This window comes from Bos taurus, chromosome 6 (assembly GCF_002263795.3).
Source record: "Bos taurus isolate L1 Dominette 01449 registration number 42190680 breed Hereford chromosome 6, ARS-UCD2.0, whole genome shotgun sequence".
Classification (NCBI taxonomy): Eukaryota; Metazoa; Chordata; class Mammalia; order Artiodactyla; family Bovidae; genus Bos; species Bos taurus.
The window spans coordinates 99,748,359-99,764,317 of record NC_037333.1 but is presented as its reverse complement, the minus strand read 5'-3'; the positions used below and the strand labels follow the sequence as shown (position 1 = coordinate 99,764,317).

General features: G+C 38.6%; 1 protein-coding gene across 1 annotated transcript in view; it reads left to right on the top strand.

Annotated features, from left to right (window-relative positions):
• WDFY3 (WD repeat and FYVE domain containing 3) overlaps positions 1–15,959 on the top strand; it is a 306,558-nt gene that overhangs the window by 47,647 nt on the left and 242,952 nt on the right. Inside the window, exon 3 of the mRNA XM_015471703.3 lies at positions 13,145–13,245. The gene's annotated coding sequence lies outside the window, so the exon portion shown is untranslated. The remainder of the gene's footprint in view (positions 1–13,144; positions 13,246–15,959) is intronic.

Genomic DNA, 15,959 nt, shown 5'->3' with positions numbered 1-15,959 from the left:
CTCTCCGTTTTTTTGAAATCTGACATGTGCTAGGTGTACAGGTAGGGTCTTGTTATTTTCCTTTTTAAAGCACTTTTACTGGGGCTTCCATGGTGGTCCAGTGGTTGGCACTTCCCCTTCCAATGCAGGGGGTGCAGGTTCAATCCCTGGTTGGGGAGCTGGGATCCTACATGCCTCATCATATGATAGAGATAGTGTCTTATTTGTCCTCTGTGTCTATGGGGCCTGGTAACTGGGACATAGTAGGCACAGACTGAAAATTTATTGAATGAATGAATGTGTACCTGTTGCTGTGATATAAATTGCCCTAAAACTTAAAAAAAAATTTTTTTTTTTTAATTATCTTATGGTTTCTGTAGGTCAGGCATTCAGGAGTGGTTTAGCTGGTATGTTCTGGGTTAGAATCTCTTATGAGGCTGTAGTCATCAAGATGTTGGTCAGAGCTATTGGAAGACTTGACTGGGGCCCCAGGATTCTTCCATTATAGCTGGCTCATATAGGTGTTAACAGAAGGCCTGTCAACAGGAAGCATCAGTTCCTGTTGACGTGGACCTCTCCATAGGGCTACTTGAGTATCCTCCTGACATGGAAGTCAGCTTCCTTCAGAGCACGTGATCCAAGAGAGGGAAGGAGGAGGAAGCCCACAGTGCCTTTCATGACATGATCACACACAGTCACTGCCATTACAGTCTGTCCTTAACTCACAGTTAAGAAGAGGCTCTATCTTTGAAAGGAGTATCAAAGAATTTACGGGTAAATTTTATAACTAATCACTACAGAATGGAATAGTCATTTATGATTCTCCCTTGTTCAGTCTTGTTCAGTCGTGTCTGACTCTTTGCAACCCCATAGATTGTACGCTGCCAGGCTCCTCGGTCCATGAGATTGTCCAGGCAAGTATATTGGAATGGGTTGCCATTTCTTCCTCCAGGAGATCTTCCCAACGCAGGGATCGAACCTGTGTCTCCTGTAGCTCCTACATTGGCAGGTGGATTCTTGAGTCACTTGGGATTCTCCCTTGAAGGTGACCAAAATAAGTCATTTTCCTTTCTTATGAAATACATTTGTTCAGATGGAAATAAATTTTTAAAGTATTCCCTTAGGGCTTCCTTGGTGGCTCTGCAGTAAAGAATCTGCCTGCCTTTGCAGAAGACAAGGGTTCAGTCCCTGATGCTGGAGGTTCCCACATGTCGTGGAGCAACTCAGCTCAGGAACTGCCACCCATTGGCCTGTGTGCAGAGCCTGGGAGCCACAAATGAGTCCATGCACTGCAAGTACTGAAGCCCCCACACCCTAGAGCCCATGCTCTACAACAAGAGAAATCACTGCAATGAGAAGCCTGTGTGCCTGTAGCTAGAGAAGAACCCTTAAAGCAGCAAAGACCCAGCACAACCAAAAATAAAAAAGAATATTCCCTTAAAATATTTTACTTATTTTTGATGATACAAAGTAACTAGATTGTACATTACTATGACTACTGAAATGAGCTAATTGTTTTTAAATATTCATATTTTTATTGTAACTCTTTCACTTAGATTCTGGATATAAAGTCATGTAAGTTTTATATTGTCTGTAAAATGAATGTGACACAGAATTCATTACTTTTAAGGCTTATTGGGTCTCCAAAAAAACCAAACACATCTATTTGCAAGCCATAGTTACATACGGTTAAGATAGAAAATGAGAATTTTTAAACTTGTAGCTGAAAACAGTTTAAATTAATTGTAGAAAAATTAGTCTTTTTAGCCTAATATATGTATATAACTTGGTCATTCAGAAAAATACGAGTCTGTAATATGAGTCAGACATTTTACTAGGCTGGGTATGTATTGGTGAGTAGAATAGACATTTTTCCACTTTGTGTTTATCTGTTGGAGAGCAGGTAATAGATTAATAGACATCTGTGGAGGAAATAAAGAAAGCGAAGTGATGGAGAATTATGGGGAGACAGATACTGCCACACTGTTAGAAAAAGGTTGTCAGGGGAAGTGACCTTGAAGCTGAAAACCGAAGGAGTTTTCCCTGCCAAGAGCTCACAGGCAAAGGGATCGCCCTGCAGTGTGAACAGTTGGTGTGGAAAGGATGCCTGGGGGTGCCCGTGGCGAGAGTGGAATGAAGTTTGAGAGGCAGAAAGAGACCATACTATCTAGTTTAAGAGACTGTGATGAGGAGTATGGATTATATTCAGCGTATTGAAAACCGTGGAAGGATTTTGAAATTACAGTTTTTACTAACAACAACAAAAAAACCCCAAACTTTTTGCCTGCAGAAAGCAAAGTCAGTAGAGGAAGTGGGAGAACGGAAAGGAGGTCATTACAGTAGTCCACATGAATGATGATGGAGGTGTGTTCTAAAGTGATGGGAGCAAGTGGTGGGAGAGACGAGGACAGGTTTGAGGTATTTTGTAGGTAGAACCAGTGGGACTTAGTATGAAGTGTGAGGGACAAGGGAAGTAAGGACAATACTCAGGGCTTTTTTGGCTTGAGCAAAACCTGAGCTCAGTGAGGAGGAAAATTGAGTTTATTTTTGATAATGTTAATTTTGCGATGTTTGTAAGTCATCTAGTGGACATGTCAGATGGCAGACGGTTATGCAATCCTGGAGCTCAGAGGTTTGAGATGAGATATACAGATGGTATTCAAAGTTGTGGAATGAATGAGATCATTTCTAGGGAGGGAATGCCCTAGGAACTCTAGCTTTCAGAATTTGCATGTGTGGGCAACATTCTTGCTTTGCTTTGTGAAAAAACAAAAGATAAAACTGCAGCACAGAAAGTTTGGTTTATTTCTAGCATGTATTAAACAGTATGTGCTTTTTTTCCCCTTCAATTTGATGGTAGTATGGTATATGATCATGGCATCTGGTCCCATCACTTCATGGCAAATAGATGGGGAAACAATGGAAACAGTGAGAGACTTTGTTTTTGAGGGTTCCAAAATCACTGCAGATGGTGATTGCAGCCATGAAATTAAAAGATGCTTGTTCCTTGGAAGAAAAGCTGTGACCAACCTAGACAGCATATTAAAAAGCAGAGACATTACTTTACCAACAAAGATCTGTGTAGTCAAAGCTGTGGTTTTACCAGTAGTCATGTATGGATGTGACAGTTGGACTGTATAGAAAGCTGAGTGCCAAAGAATTGATGCATTTGAACTGTGGTGTTGGAGAAGACTCTTGAGAGTCCTTTGGACAGCAAGGAGATTCGGTCAGTCAATCCTAAAGGAAATCAGTCCTCAATATTCATTGGAGGGATTGATGTTGAAGCTGAAACTCAAATACTTTGGCCACCATATGTGAAGAACTGACTCATTGGAAAAGACCCCAATGCTGGGAAAGATTGAAGGTGGGAGGAGAAGGGAATAACAGAGAATGAGATTGTTAGATGGTTGGATGGCATCACTGGCACGATGGATGTGAGTTTGAGTAGGCTCTGGGAGCTGGTGATGGACAGTGAGGCCTGGTGTGCTGCAGTCCATGGGATCGCAAAGAATTGGACACGACTGAGCAGCTAAACTGAATGGTGTATGAGAAAAAAGTCTAAAGCTCCACCCTACCACTTGTTGAATGAATAACTAGACACCTACTAGTTGTATGACTTTGAAATTCTACCTCTCTGAGTCTCAGTGTTTTATCTGCTAAAAGGAGTAAGAGGAGAGTTGTTTTGAAGATTAAATGAATTAAGTTTTCCAAAGTGCCCAGGACAGTGTCTGATACATAGTAAATACTCAATATTCCTTATTTTCCCTTTCCTTGCTTTTAGTTCATTGGTGTATGTATCTTTGAGCAGGCAAGCCACTCTGAAACAGGTTGTTTCCTCAGTGCATCTTCAGTGCTCTTCCCCTATTCTCATCAGTGTTATGGAGAAAGACAAATATAAACATATAACACAGAAACATATGAGTGTGTAGCATGGTATCTTAAATATCTGAAAACTCTTCTATGCTAAATGTTCATACACTATTTTTGTCCTGTTTTTCTTAAACTGTTATAACTCTGCTGCTTTCAAAGAAGATTATCTCTTAAATAATGAAACACTGAGATAAAGGTTTGTTTTGAAATATGTTTGAAGTCTAATGAGCAGGAGAATGAATTCAGTTCAGTTTAGTCACTCAGTCGTGTCTGACTCTTTGCGACCCCATGAACCACAACACGCCAGGCCTCCCTGTCCTACACCAACTCCCGGAGATCACCCAAACTCATGTCCATTGAATCAGTGATGCCATCCAACCATCTCATCCTCTGTCGTCCCCTTCTCCTCCTGCCCTCAATCTTTCCCAGCATTAGGGTCTTTTCAAATGAGTCAGTCAGCTCTTCTCATGAGGTGGCCAAAGTACTAGAGTTTCAGCTTCAACATCAGTCCTTCCAATGAATACCCAGGACCGATCTCCTTTAGGATGGACTGACCGAATCTCCTTGCAGTCCAAGGGACTCTCAAGAGTCTTCTCCAACACCACAGTTCACAAGCATCAATTCTTTGGCGCTCAGCTTTCTTCACAGTCCAAGTCTCACATCCATACATGACCACTGGATAAACCATGGCCTTGACTAGACGAACCTTTGTTGGCAAAGTAATGTCTCTGCTTTTTAATATGCTGTCTAGGTTGGTCATAACTTTCCTTCCAAGGAGTAAGCATCTTTTAATTTCATGGCTGCAATCACCATCTGCAGTGATTTTGGAGCCCAGAAAAATAAAGTCTGACACTGTCCCCATCGTTTCCCCATCTATTTCCCATGAAGTGACGGGACTGGATGCCATGATCTTAGTTTTCTGAATGTTGAGCTTTAAGCCAACTTTTTCACTCTCCTCTCCCTTTCATCAAGCGGCTCTTTAGTTCTTCTTCATTTTTTGCCATAAGGGTGGTGTCATCTGCATATCTGAGGTTATTGATATTTCTCCTGGCAATCTTGATTCCAGCTTGTGCTTCCTCCAGCCCAGCCTTCCTCATGATGTTCTCTGCATATAAGTTAAATAAACAGGGTGACAATATACAGCCTTGATGTACTCCTTTTCCTATTCGGAAACCATGGAACCAGTCTGTTGTTCCATGTCCAGTTCTAACTGTTGATTGAAAATGAATTAAAACAGTATTATAGAAATTTTCACTCAGGACTTCCCTGCCAGTCCAATGGTTAGGACTGTGTGCTCCATTGAGAGGGCACAGATTCCATCCCTGGTTGGGAAACTAAGATCACGCATGCCACAGGGCAGCCAAAAAAAAAAAAAAATTCCACTCTTGTGTATGAAAGCTTTGTAATTATTAACACAGAATTCTCAATTGTGTATTAAATTGTTCATTATCAGATATAAAATTGGATAATCTAATACTTTGAAGGCAAAGGTAGAGTGTTAAATTTGAATCTGTGAAGTCTACCTCTAATTCATTGGCACAGTATTACAGAAGAACCTCAAGTACCCTGTGATAAAGTGGAAAATCCCATTTAGTAAATTTATCACAACCCAATTACCTTTCATTTATGAATTTATATCATTGTGGAATGATATGCTATATTCCATTAATTCTAAAAAACCTTTTTTTCTCATTTTTAGAATTTGGAAATTAGAATTATCTTTCAGTAGATATAATATGAAGTTATGTATTTTCTTTGTAATTGGCAGTGTATTTTCTTGGTGGTACATAAGATAACAGTTGCCTTGTAATTGATGGAAAAGCTATGACCTCAACATAGACATCATACTAAAAAGCAGAGACATTTCTCTGCCAATAAAGGTCCGTCTAGTCAAAGCTATGGTTTTTCCAGTGGTCATGTATGGATGTGAAAGTTGGACTATAAAGAAAGCTGAGTGCTGAAAAATTGATGCTTTTGAACTGTGGTGTTGGAGAAGACTCTTAAGTCCCCTGGATTGAGATTGACTAGTTTTCTGTGATTATGGTTTCTGTGTGTCTGCCCTCTGATGCCCTCTTGCAACACCTACCATCCAAAATCACTGCTGATGGTGATTGGAGCCATGAAATTAAAAGATGCTTACTCCTTGGAGGGAAAGTTATGACCAACCTAGATAGCATATTAAAAAGCAGAGACATTACTTTGCCAACAAAGGTCCGTCTAGTCAAGGCTGTGGTTTTTCCAGTAGTCATGTACGGATGTGAGAGTTGGACTGTGAAGAAAGCTGAGTGCCGAAGAATTGATGCTTTTGAATTGTGGTGTTGGAGAGGACTCTTGAGAGTCCCTTGGACTGCAAGGAGATCCAACCAGTCCATTCTGAAGATCAGTCCTGGGTGTTCTTTTGAAGGAATGATGCTAAAGCTGAAACTCCAGTACTTTGGCCACCTCATGCAAAGAGTTGACTCATTGGAAAAGACTCTGATGCTGGGAGGGATTGGGGGCAGGAGGAAAAGGGGACGACAGAGGATGAGATGGCTGGATGGCATCACTGACTCAATGGACGTGAGTCTGAGTGAACTCCGGGAGTTGGTGATGGATAGGGAGGCCTGGCGTGCTGCAACTCATGGGGTCGCAAAGAGTCGGACATGACTGAGCGACTGAACTAAATGCTTATATAAAGTAAGAGTCACTTTTTTAAGATCAGATCATGTTTTTTACATTTATTTTCTGCTTAATATTGTTAAGTATAACACACCAGGTCAGCAAACTTTCTGTAAAAGGCCTCCATGTAAATATATTAGGCCTTGTGGGCCAAAAATCTGTTGCACTTATTCAACTCTGCTGTTCCACAGAAGGAGCTTTAGACAGTACATATGAACATAGTTATGTTGCAGTAAAACTTTATTTACAAAGTAAATTTGGCTCAAATTTGATCCATGAGCTGTAGTTTGCCAATCCATAGTAGAACATTATAATGAACAAAATCACTTCTCAAACATTCATTCCTCAAAATACTTTTTCTGGGTCATCTTTGATTCTTTGCATGTGTATTCTATACCAAGTTTTCTTTTTGTTCCTACCAGTTGTTTGATCTCTTGTGTCTGTGTCTAAATCAGGTTCATCGTACTAGTTCATGAGGCAGTAGGTATTTTGTCATTGTCCATGTGAGTGATCTTTGGTTCAGATTTGTTACCCACTTGTAACAAATGATTCGACAGTTTGTTTTTTGTTGCTCCATACAATAAGCTAAGATCAGTGAAAAGTTATTAACGAATTAATGAATCTGAGATTTTTAAATACTGTGCCTGAGAATAGAGTTGGTACCAGAAAGTCGGCTGCATTTGGATCCATGCTAATCAAGTTGAATCTGAGAGTTATGGTAATGAAGTTGAATATGAGAGGCAGCATGATAAAGTCATTAAGAACACTAACTCTGGAGCCAGACAGCCCGATTAACTCTAGGCTCTACTACCCCTTACTAGTATGTGACCTTGGGCTAGTTATAGTTACTTAACCTCTCTGTGCCTCAGTCTCGTCTTCTGCAAAATGTGGACAGTAGTACTTACAGAGTTTGAATATTCAGTGAGTACCTAAAATTTAACTCATAAATAGATATGAATAGGATTTTAAGCATAGGATAGATGATCTTTAGAAATAATTCCATTACTATTGAATGTAATTAAGTCAGAATACTGCTGCTGCTGCTGCTAAGTCTCTTCAGTCGTGTCCAACTCTGTGCGACCCATAGACGGCAGCCCGCCAGGCTCCCCCGTCCCTGGGATTCTCCAGACAAGAACACTGGAGTGGGTTGCCATTTCTTTCTCCATGCATGAAAGTGAAAAGTGAAAGTGAAGTTGCTCAGTCGTGTCCAACTCTTAGCAACCCCATGGACTGTAGCCTACCAGGCTCCTCTGTCCATGGGATTTTCCAGCCAAGAGTACTCGAGTGGGGTGCCATTGCCTTCTCCAGTAAGTCAGAATACTTGCCATTTAAAATGACAAATTAAAAGGAGCTCATAATGAGTAATTTTCTCCTTTCTATCATGAATATAGTCAAACTATCAGTGTTTTCTCTGTGTTTACCTAGATGGCAACATCCAGTATCTGGCTCTCAGTGAATGTTAATTAAATAAATGAGAATTTGTATTTTTTTTCAAGGTGCTAATTTTCCAATTATAAGATCCATCTTTTGTCTGATTTGGAGAAAGTGATGTCTTGCTTGTTGAAAAACATGTTTTATATTGCACTATAATCTAAAATCTGTGAATTTTTCTTAAGACATTTCTGTAAGCCATTATTTCCCTCACTTTTAATGCCTCCTAGGGATATTTCTCTAAGAGAATGCTGTAATGGTACACAAATATATTTAACTTTTTTTTGATCTCAGAATAGGCTGGATTAATAACTGACATTAAAATGGTGATGAGAAAAAGATTGGCTAGTTCATTTCATGGCAGTCTTGGCTTCTATTTTCCTTATGTTATAACTTGTGAGATATGAATTTATTTCAGTCTTTAGTAATAAGAAGACATCTTTTCCATAATATTTCTTTGCTCACCCACATATTTTTTTTTTTTTTGTATAACTGCGATAAGGATTTTTTTTTTTTTTTTACTGTTTACTATTTATTTGACTGTGCCAGGTCTTTATTGAGGTATGTGGGGCCTTAGTTGCAGCATATAGTATCTAGTTTCCTAACCAGGAATTGAACCCAGGTGCCCTGTATTGGGAAATGCAGAGTCTTAGCCACTAGACCACCAGGGGAGTCCCTGCCAGTTTTAACCCTATGAAATTGCTGATACTCTACCCTTTCTGACATAACAAAAATGGCATTTTATTTGATTCAGCCTAATAGAAAGCAGGATTTTTTTTCCTGAAAATCTTTTACTTTTTGTAGTTTCATTTGATTTCAGCAGTTTGTCACTTTCATTCATTTAACAACATAATAAAACTTTTTTCATCTTTAACTTTTGATAATAGCCACCTTCCAGGAGCCTTTGTGAACTGTAAATGGTTGGTTAGAAGCTATCTGTTGAGCTTTTAATGTTCTGGCACCATGTAAAAGGCTTTTCATGTATTATCTCTGATCCTAACAATAGACCTGAGAGAGGAATTATTAATAATATAAATGGCAGGGCTAGGATTTGGATTCTTTTTAATGACCTAGTCTTGGAAGTTACATAGTATTACTTCCAGCGTCCTATTTGTCAGTAGTTCCCCATTCAGGAGAAAGGGAAATGGGCTCTTCTTTTTGAAAGTATCTTACGAATTTGTTGGCATTTTAGTTTTTAATTTTCAAAAAGTATTGATTTATTTGGCTGTGCTGAGTCTCAGTTGAGGTGTGTGGGATCTAGTTCTCTGACCAGGGATCTAACCCAGGCCCCCTACATTGGGACCTCAGAGTCTTAGCCACTGAACCACCAGGAAGTCCTGTAATTTGTTGACATTTTAAAGTCACTGGAAGATTCTGGAGAGTTTTAGATGTGTTTTCTGTCATGAAGAAAAATTTATTTTGCCCTTTAAAAATGTTTCTACTCTTTGATGTCAGTGTAGGTGATTTACAATTAATGGTCATTCCTGAGTTCTTTGTCTTCCAGATTGTAACTTGAGACATGGTCTATTAATTATACACAATGGAGGCACTTAGTCTGACTGTTCTTACTGGTACAGGGATTTTAATCTTCCAGTTTTTTCCTATTTGTTTAATAATTTTTTACCTATTTTATTGGCTTTACAAAATATATAACTATTCTATAAGCTGTCTTTATGGTTGAGTCTGCGAAAGAACTAATTACCATGCCTCTTATTTATGCTGAAAATTATGTTGTTGTTTTTTTGCCAGATTTATCTTTTGATTAAACGTAGGTGTCAGTTAGTTTACACCCTGCTCACAGGCAGTCTGCTGGAGTGACTGCCCTAAAGAAAATTAGAGACCTCGTACAGAACTAAGCCTGAAACACAGGAAACGTGCAGGAGAACCAGGTACAGTCCCTGGAGAAGGACATGGCAACCCCCCACTCCAGTATCTTGCCTGGAGAATCCCATGGACAGAGGAGCCTGCGGGGCTATGGTCCTTGGGGTCACAAAAGACTCAGACATGACTGAGTGACGAAACGACAGCACCGAAACATTTGTGATAGAATCTTCCAGTGTGTGTATGAAAGAAGATGCCAGATTTTCTAGAGAGCTTGGAGATGTTGAGTGTGGAAAAAGGGCTGATAACTCTGGTATAAAACACACCTGTGTATTTATGGCTAATCTGGAGAGCAGAATGGGGTACTCTGAGGTAACCTGAATTGCAGTATTTCTTCATGTGATGTGTTGTATTCGACAGGGGAAATAATTGCATTGAGGGTTTTATGTTCATCTTCAGATTTCACCCGTCAACTTGTGTGCACAAAAGTCAGAAAAGTCCTCTCTCTGATTTAATGCTTTATAGTGAGTCAGTGATAAAACTAGAACTAAAACCCAAGAGTATAGTGACTTAGACCACACTTGATGATCTTATCTTCCTTAGTAAGCTCTCATTCTTTGGCCTAAATTTCTAGAGACTTTCCTTATGAGTTTCTTGTTTTTCTTTAACCTACCATACTGTTTTTTTAACATTTTTGTCTTTCTTTGGTATATAGTTCTATGAACTTTGTTAGATACCCAGATTAGGATAACCTGTACCATAGTATAAACTAGAATACTTTTATCACCCTTAAAACTTCCTTATTCTGCTTATACACATTCTCTCCAACTCTAGCGCCTGGCAAATGCTAATGTCATCAGTAAAGTTTTCTCTTTTTAAAAGTACCCTATAATTGGAATCATGCAGTATGTGACCTTTTGAGCCTTTTCTTTCATTCAGCATAATGCCTTTGTTCAAGTTATTGTGTGTATCAGGGGTTTATTCACTTTTACTGTTGAGTTACATGTGTGTGCCACAGTTTGTATATCCATTAACTCATGGAAGGACATTTGGGGTGTTTCCATTTTTCTGGCAATAACAAATAGAGTTTCTGTAAACTTTTGTGTATGGGCTTCCCCGGTGGCTAAGTGGTAAAGAACTCGTCTGTCAATGTAGGAGACGTAGGTTTGATCCCTGGGTTGGGAAGATCCCCTGCAGAAGAAAATGGCAACCCACTTCAGTATTCTTTCCTGGGAAAGCCCATGAACACAGGAGCCTGCGGGACTATAGTCCATGGGGTTGCAAAAAAGTCTGACACCAGTTAGTGACTAAAGAACAACAGCAAATTTTTGTGTATAGTTTTTGTGTCATCATAAGTTATTTCTCAAGTATACAAGTTGGCAAACTTTTTTCTGTAAAGGACTAGACAGGCTATATTTTAGGCCATATGATCTCTGTTGTGACTACTCTGCTCTTGTAGGATGAAAATAGCCATATACAATACATAAATTTTTGAATGGATGTGGCTGTGTTCCAGTAAGACTTTATTTACAAAACTGGAATGGCACATGGCCATACTTTTCCAACCCCTGTTTAGTGGCAAATGTCTAAGAGCCGGATTACCAGGTACATGATAAGTATACTTGATAAGAAACTGCCAGCTTATTGATTTTTCAAATATTTGAATTATGGAATTTTAATGAACTCAGACTTTAGTGTTCACACATCAGACCTACATAATTTATGGTAAGACAGGCTTTGGTCTTATCTTATACTGAGGATGTATGTTGCCTCCTACTTTTATTCATATTCATGTGAGGTTTTTACGTGGATGAATCTTGTCTTCCTAGATAAAATACGACCTGAATTTTAGTAATTTTTATTTGACTTATGGAAGATATGATGAGGTATTACAAGCAGATTGTTTCTCTCAGGGATGTATTAAGAACAGAATCATAGTGAGAGCTGCTACATTTTTAAATCAATCAAACAGTTGATTTTTTTTTTCCCTAAAAATTGAGTGTGACTGCATAGACAGCTATCACACCATAACATCCAGTCTCTTTATATGTATTTGTTCATTTTTTTCATTATTAAAGCCAGACTGTTTAGCCACAATGGAAGCTCATCTGGGAGATCACTGTCTTCATTTTGTGTAAGCTCCAGATGACAAATTAGGTATTAAATCTTAGGTTTATGCTCATGTCCCTGGAGTTCTAAGGGACAGCATTCTCCAGTTGCTATTGGAAAGCTGTTGTTTCTGTTGGTTTTGTCTGTGGGATGCAGACTTAGCTTTTTGCTAGTAGTGTTTTTTTGTGTGATTCCCGTGGCCACAGAGCAGGAGTGTGAGGTTCAAAGGAAGGCAAAGAATCTCGGATATATCAGTAACTAATGATCCTGGAGATGGTGAATAAAACAAAGGAGGTGTATCTTTCTGGTTATGGTTTGCAATTAGTTATGCTCTTCTGAAAAAGCAGTGAAGCCCTAAGACAACATCAAAGAGGTAGAAGAACATTTTGTACTGATTGTTGTCCTCCTACTTGTCTTGATGAGATGGTTGGAATATTATATCTGTGAGTGGGAAGTGCTAATGTTTATGTATGCTTTATTATAAAGTATGGCTAATGACTGCCATATTGGACATCACAGGCTTAATTTCTTCCATGTTCACTAGATTAGAATCCCTATAAAAGAGGTGTTGAATATGCAACTTCTTGGTAGTCTAATATTCTCACTTAGCTTCTGACTTTTTGCAGTCAAGCAGTAGTCACTCTCTCTGGCTCTTTGGTTATTAAATTTTAATACAAGTCTGATTGTCTCTAAGTATGTAACTTCTTTGTAAGCCAAGGAGAGTTAAAAGCATTTCCACCATTCGATCCTGTTTTCTTCCATAATGCAGTTATCCAGAGCAGGATTGTCCTGTGCTGTTAGTCTTGTCCTGGGAATATAAGATGAAACTCTACTGAGTACTGCCCTGTGAGATTTCCTGGGTCACTTTGTCCTGTCTTAGCAACACGCTGGTTTACAGCCACCTATGCCCAAGAGTTTTAAAAGTACCTGAACAATATTTACATTATTTACTAACAAGATAAAAAGGTTAAGAGTGCCTTCCATAAAATCTGACCTTACGTTTCTATGGCAGTGGTTCTCGACCCTGGGTGCATGTTAGAATCAACTGGAGAACCTGTGAAAGCAATACTTGGGCTCCAGCCCCAAAGATTTCAATTCAAATGAGTGGGTCCTGGGCATCAGAAACCTTTTTCAAGGTCCCTAGTTAACTCCTGTGTCCAACCAGGGTTGAAAATCCCTCTTGTGTAAGAAAATTAGTGGACCTGGGCTAGCCATGTCAAGTAAAATATTCTGAATTAAGAGACTAAATTCATTATCTTTTCCACCTTCTTTCCAGTTGGAGCCCAGATTTCAAGTCTTGAGTAAAAATACCATCAGGGGAATGGGCCCTATTGTGTTCACACATTCTGAACCTGTTGTTCAAGGACTCCCCTAAAGGTCAGTGTATGGGAAAAGAAATTAGTGGGGTTTTATTTTTAATCTATACTACCATTGAGTTTATTGGTAGATTAAGATTGCAAATTACTTGTGAGTAGAAATACCATTTTTAATTTACTAGATTTTAAGTGCTACCATTATAAATTGATTAATATATCATGTTTAAGAAGTACTTATATATCTTCTCATTTATTTTTAATAGGCTATTAAAGGAGCATAATATTATATTACTTATCTTTGTGCTTAGACACATATTACATAGCTTTGCAAAAATATTCAAGAAATTAAGCACAATGATTGATTCTGGGAAGGCCAACTGAGGCCCAGTGGTGGGATATTCATTATTTTTACTGTCTTCTTCTTTGTATTATTTATTTTAACCCTCAGCATACATTAAATTTCACAAAATCTTTTTCAGTAGATAAAAATGCTTTTTTAAAAAAAGTTTTGCAGGTATGCTTATAGTTTTTTCTATTTGGAAAATTAAAAATAATATCACAATCATTTAACTTGAAGATTTCTGCTTATTATCTGGTAAATTACCTCTTGTTTTAGACGTGTTATTTAAGTGTATGTCTGCTCTTTCCTCTGAGCCTACCTCCTGGGTTTCTGTTTTGCTTTACATTTTCTCATGGCTCTTTCATGTGCTGTATATAAAAGAATGGGCCCTACCTAGATGACGACACTATCATTCTTCCAGTACCTCAGTCTGGAAATCTTAATTCTTCTTTGTCTGTTTCACTTGATCCTGAAAGACATCTCATTTCCAGATTGTTAACCCTGCACTGGTGACATTTCCCATCCAGTCGCCCCTCACTCCCGCTTCCACTGGCCCTGCTTTTATCACTGAGGGATCATTAAAGTAGCCATTGCACACTTCACACTGTGCTTAGAAGTATCCTCTCAACATACATTACTCTCTTGCTTAATCGGCATTTTTTGTTAACCCAGACTGAATGGCCTTTTATGATCTGCCCTTGTCTACCTATTCTACGCAGACCTCACTTCCAGCTTTTCCCCTGTGCTCCAGCTCTGCTAACCTACTGGAAGGAGACAGCAGCATGTTTGTGCCCTCTCTTGAGTATGCATATGATCTGGATCTGTTGAGTATGCACATGGTCTGTATATGGCCAAAATTAAGGGTGGGCTTATTTGTCAGCTGAATGAACTCCTATTTAGTTTCCAAGATTAAGTTCAAACGTCATCTTCTCTATTGATTGTTAAATGTTCCTTTGTGTCATAGCATCTTGTTTATTTATTGTTTATTATGGTAGCCATCACATTCCTCTGTAATATCTTTTAGCTTAACTATGAACCCTTAGAAGGTAATCTGTTTAACTTTCTGTTACTAACACTTAACAGAGTTGCTGGATGTGTTAGAAGAAGTGTTAGAAATGAACAAGGAAATGAAAGTTAACACATACAAAATTGCGTACTATTTATAATCACTGGAACTTACTAATCAATGTTGTAATAACTTAGTAAACTATACATTTAGGTAAACTTCAACTTTATATTGAAGACAAGAGTTATTTACTAAGCTGAATGACTGAGTTTGAGGAAGATGTTTGCCTTTAAAAGAGCTGATGTTTTTAAAGTACCTTTAGATGATTCGAAAGAGTACTTTTTATGCAGATAGATTTATACTAAGTACAAGGCATTTTGACAGTTAATTATTTAAATCAGAAACCGAGTCAGCTTTTATTAACATAGCCAGAGCTTATGTTCTTGGAATGCTATATTTACTTAACATTTATTCTGTTGTTTCAACGTTTACTTAATTTCACTGCATATTCATTTGGATATTAGTACCCATTGGTTGGCCTTTTATCATTTCTTAACTTGAATGTAAGTATCATAGTAGAAAATCACTGTAGTTCACAATGTCATATTCCTTATAGATACTTGAATATATATTAAAACTGATTCTGTGCTAATTTTTTTAAACAAGAGTTACCAGTTTTTATAGATCTACTCTTAATGTATGTCTAAATTTATCTACAGTAGATAAAAGATTTCCACATAAAGATAATTGAGTAAAAGCATTTGTATTCTCTTATCCTTCCTAATGCTAACTAAAAGAATGAAGACTAGGGAAGAATTCTTGTAACTTGAGTGAAGTGAGGAGAAAACTAAGCCTCAGACTGCAAGAAGAGCTGTAACCTTTAGAACAAATGGAGACATTTGTGTGCAGACATCTTAAACAGAGCTCTCCCAAAGTAGGTGGCATAGAGGTCTCAGCATGGCAGGCCAGGTGAGGCTGCAGGAAAAGAGACAGATGCAGTTTTTATGCAGAGAAGAGTAGGAAAACCTAGCCGAGTGGAGGAGATCGTGTACAGAGCTGTCGCCTTGGTATCAGTGGATTTGGAGCAGCCAGAGAAGTAAACACCGAATCACAGTGCAGACAATCAGCAGCTTAACATTCCCCCCTCCTCCCCCACTTTAACCTCGCTGGCTTCATTAGGATTCTCCAACCATGCTAAGCACGTCCTTCCCTCCAGCCTTTGATTTTGCTTGTCCCTCAGCCTGGAAAATTCTTCCCCTAGAAATTCTTACGGATTACTCCCTCATTCATTCACGTTTCTATTCTGCTGTGAACTCAGAAGGGCATTTTGAGTTGACTGTGCATACTCAAGCAAGCAAGCAACCTCGGAGCATTTTATTTGCAAAGCTTGCTGCTTTTTTCCTTGCATCCATCACCACCAGACTTGTGT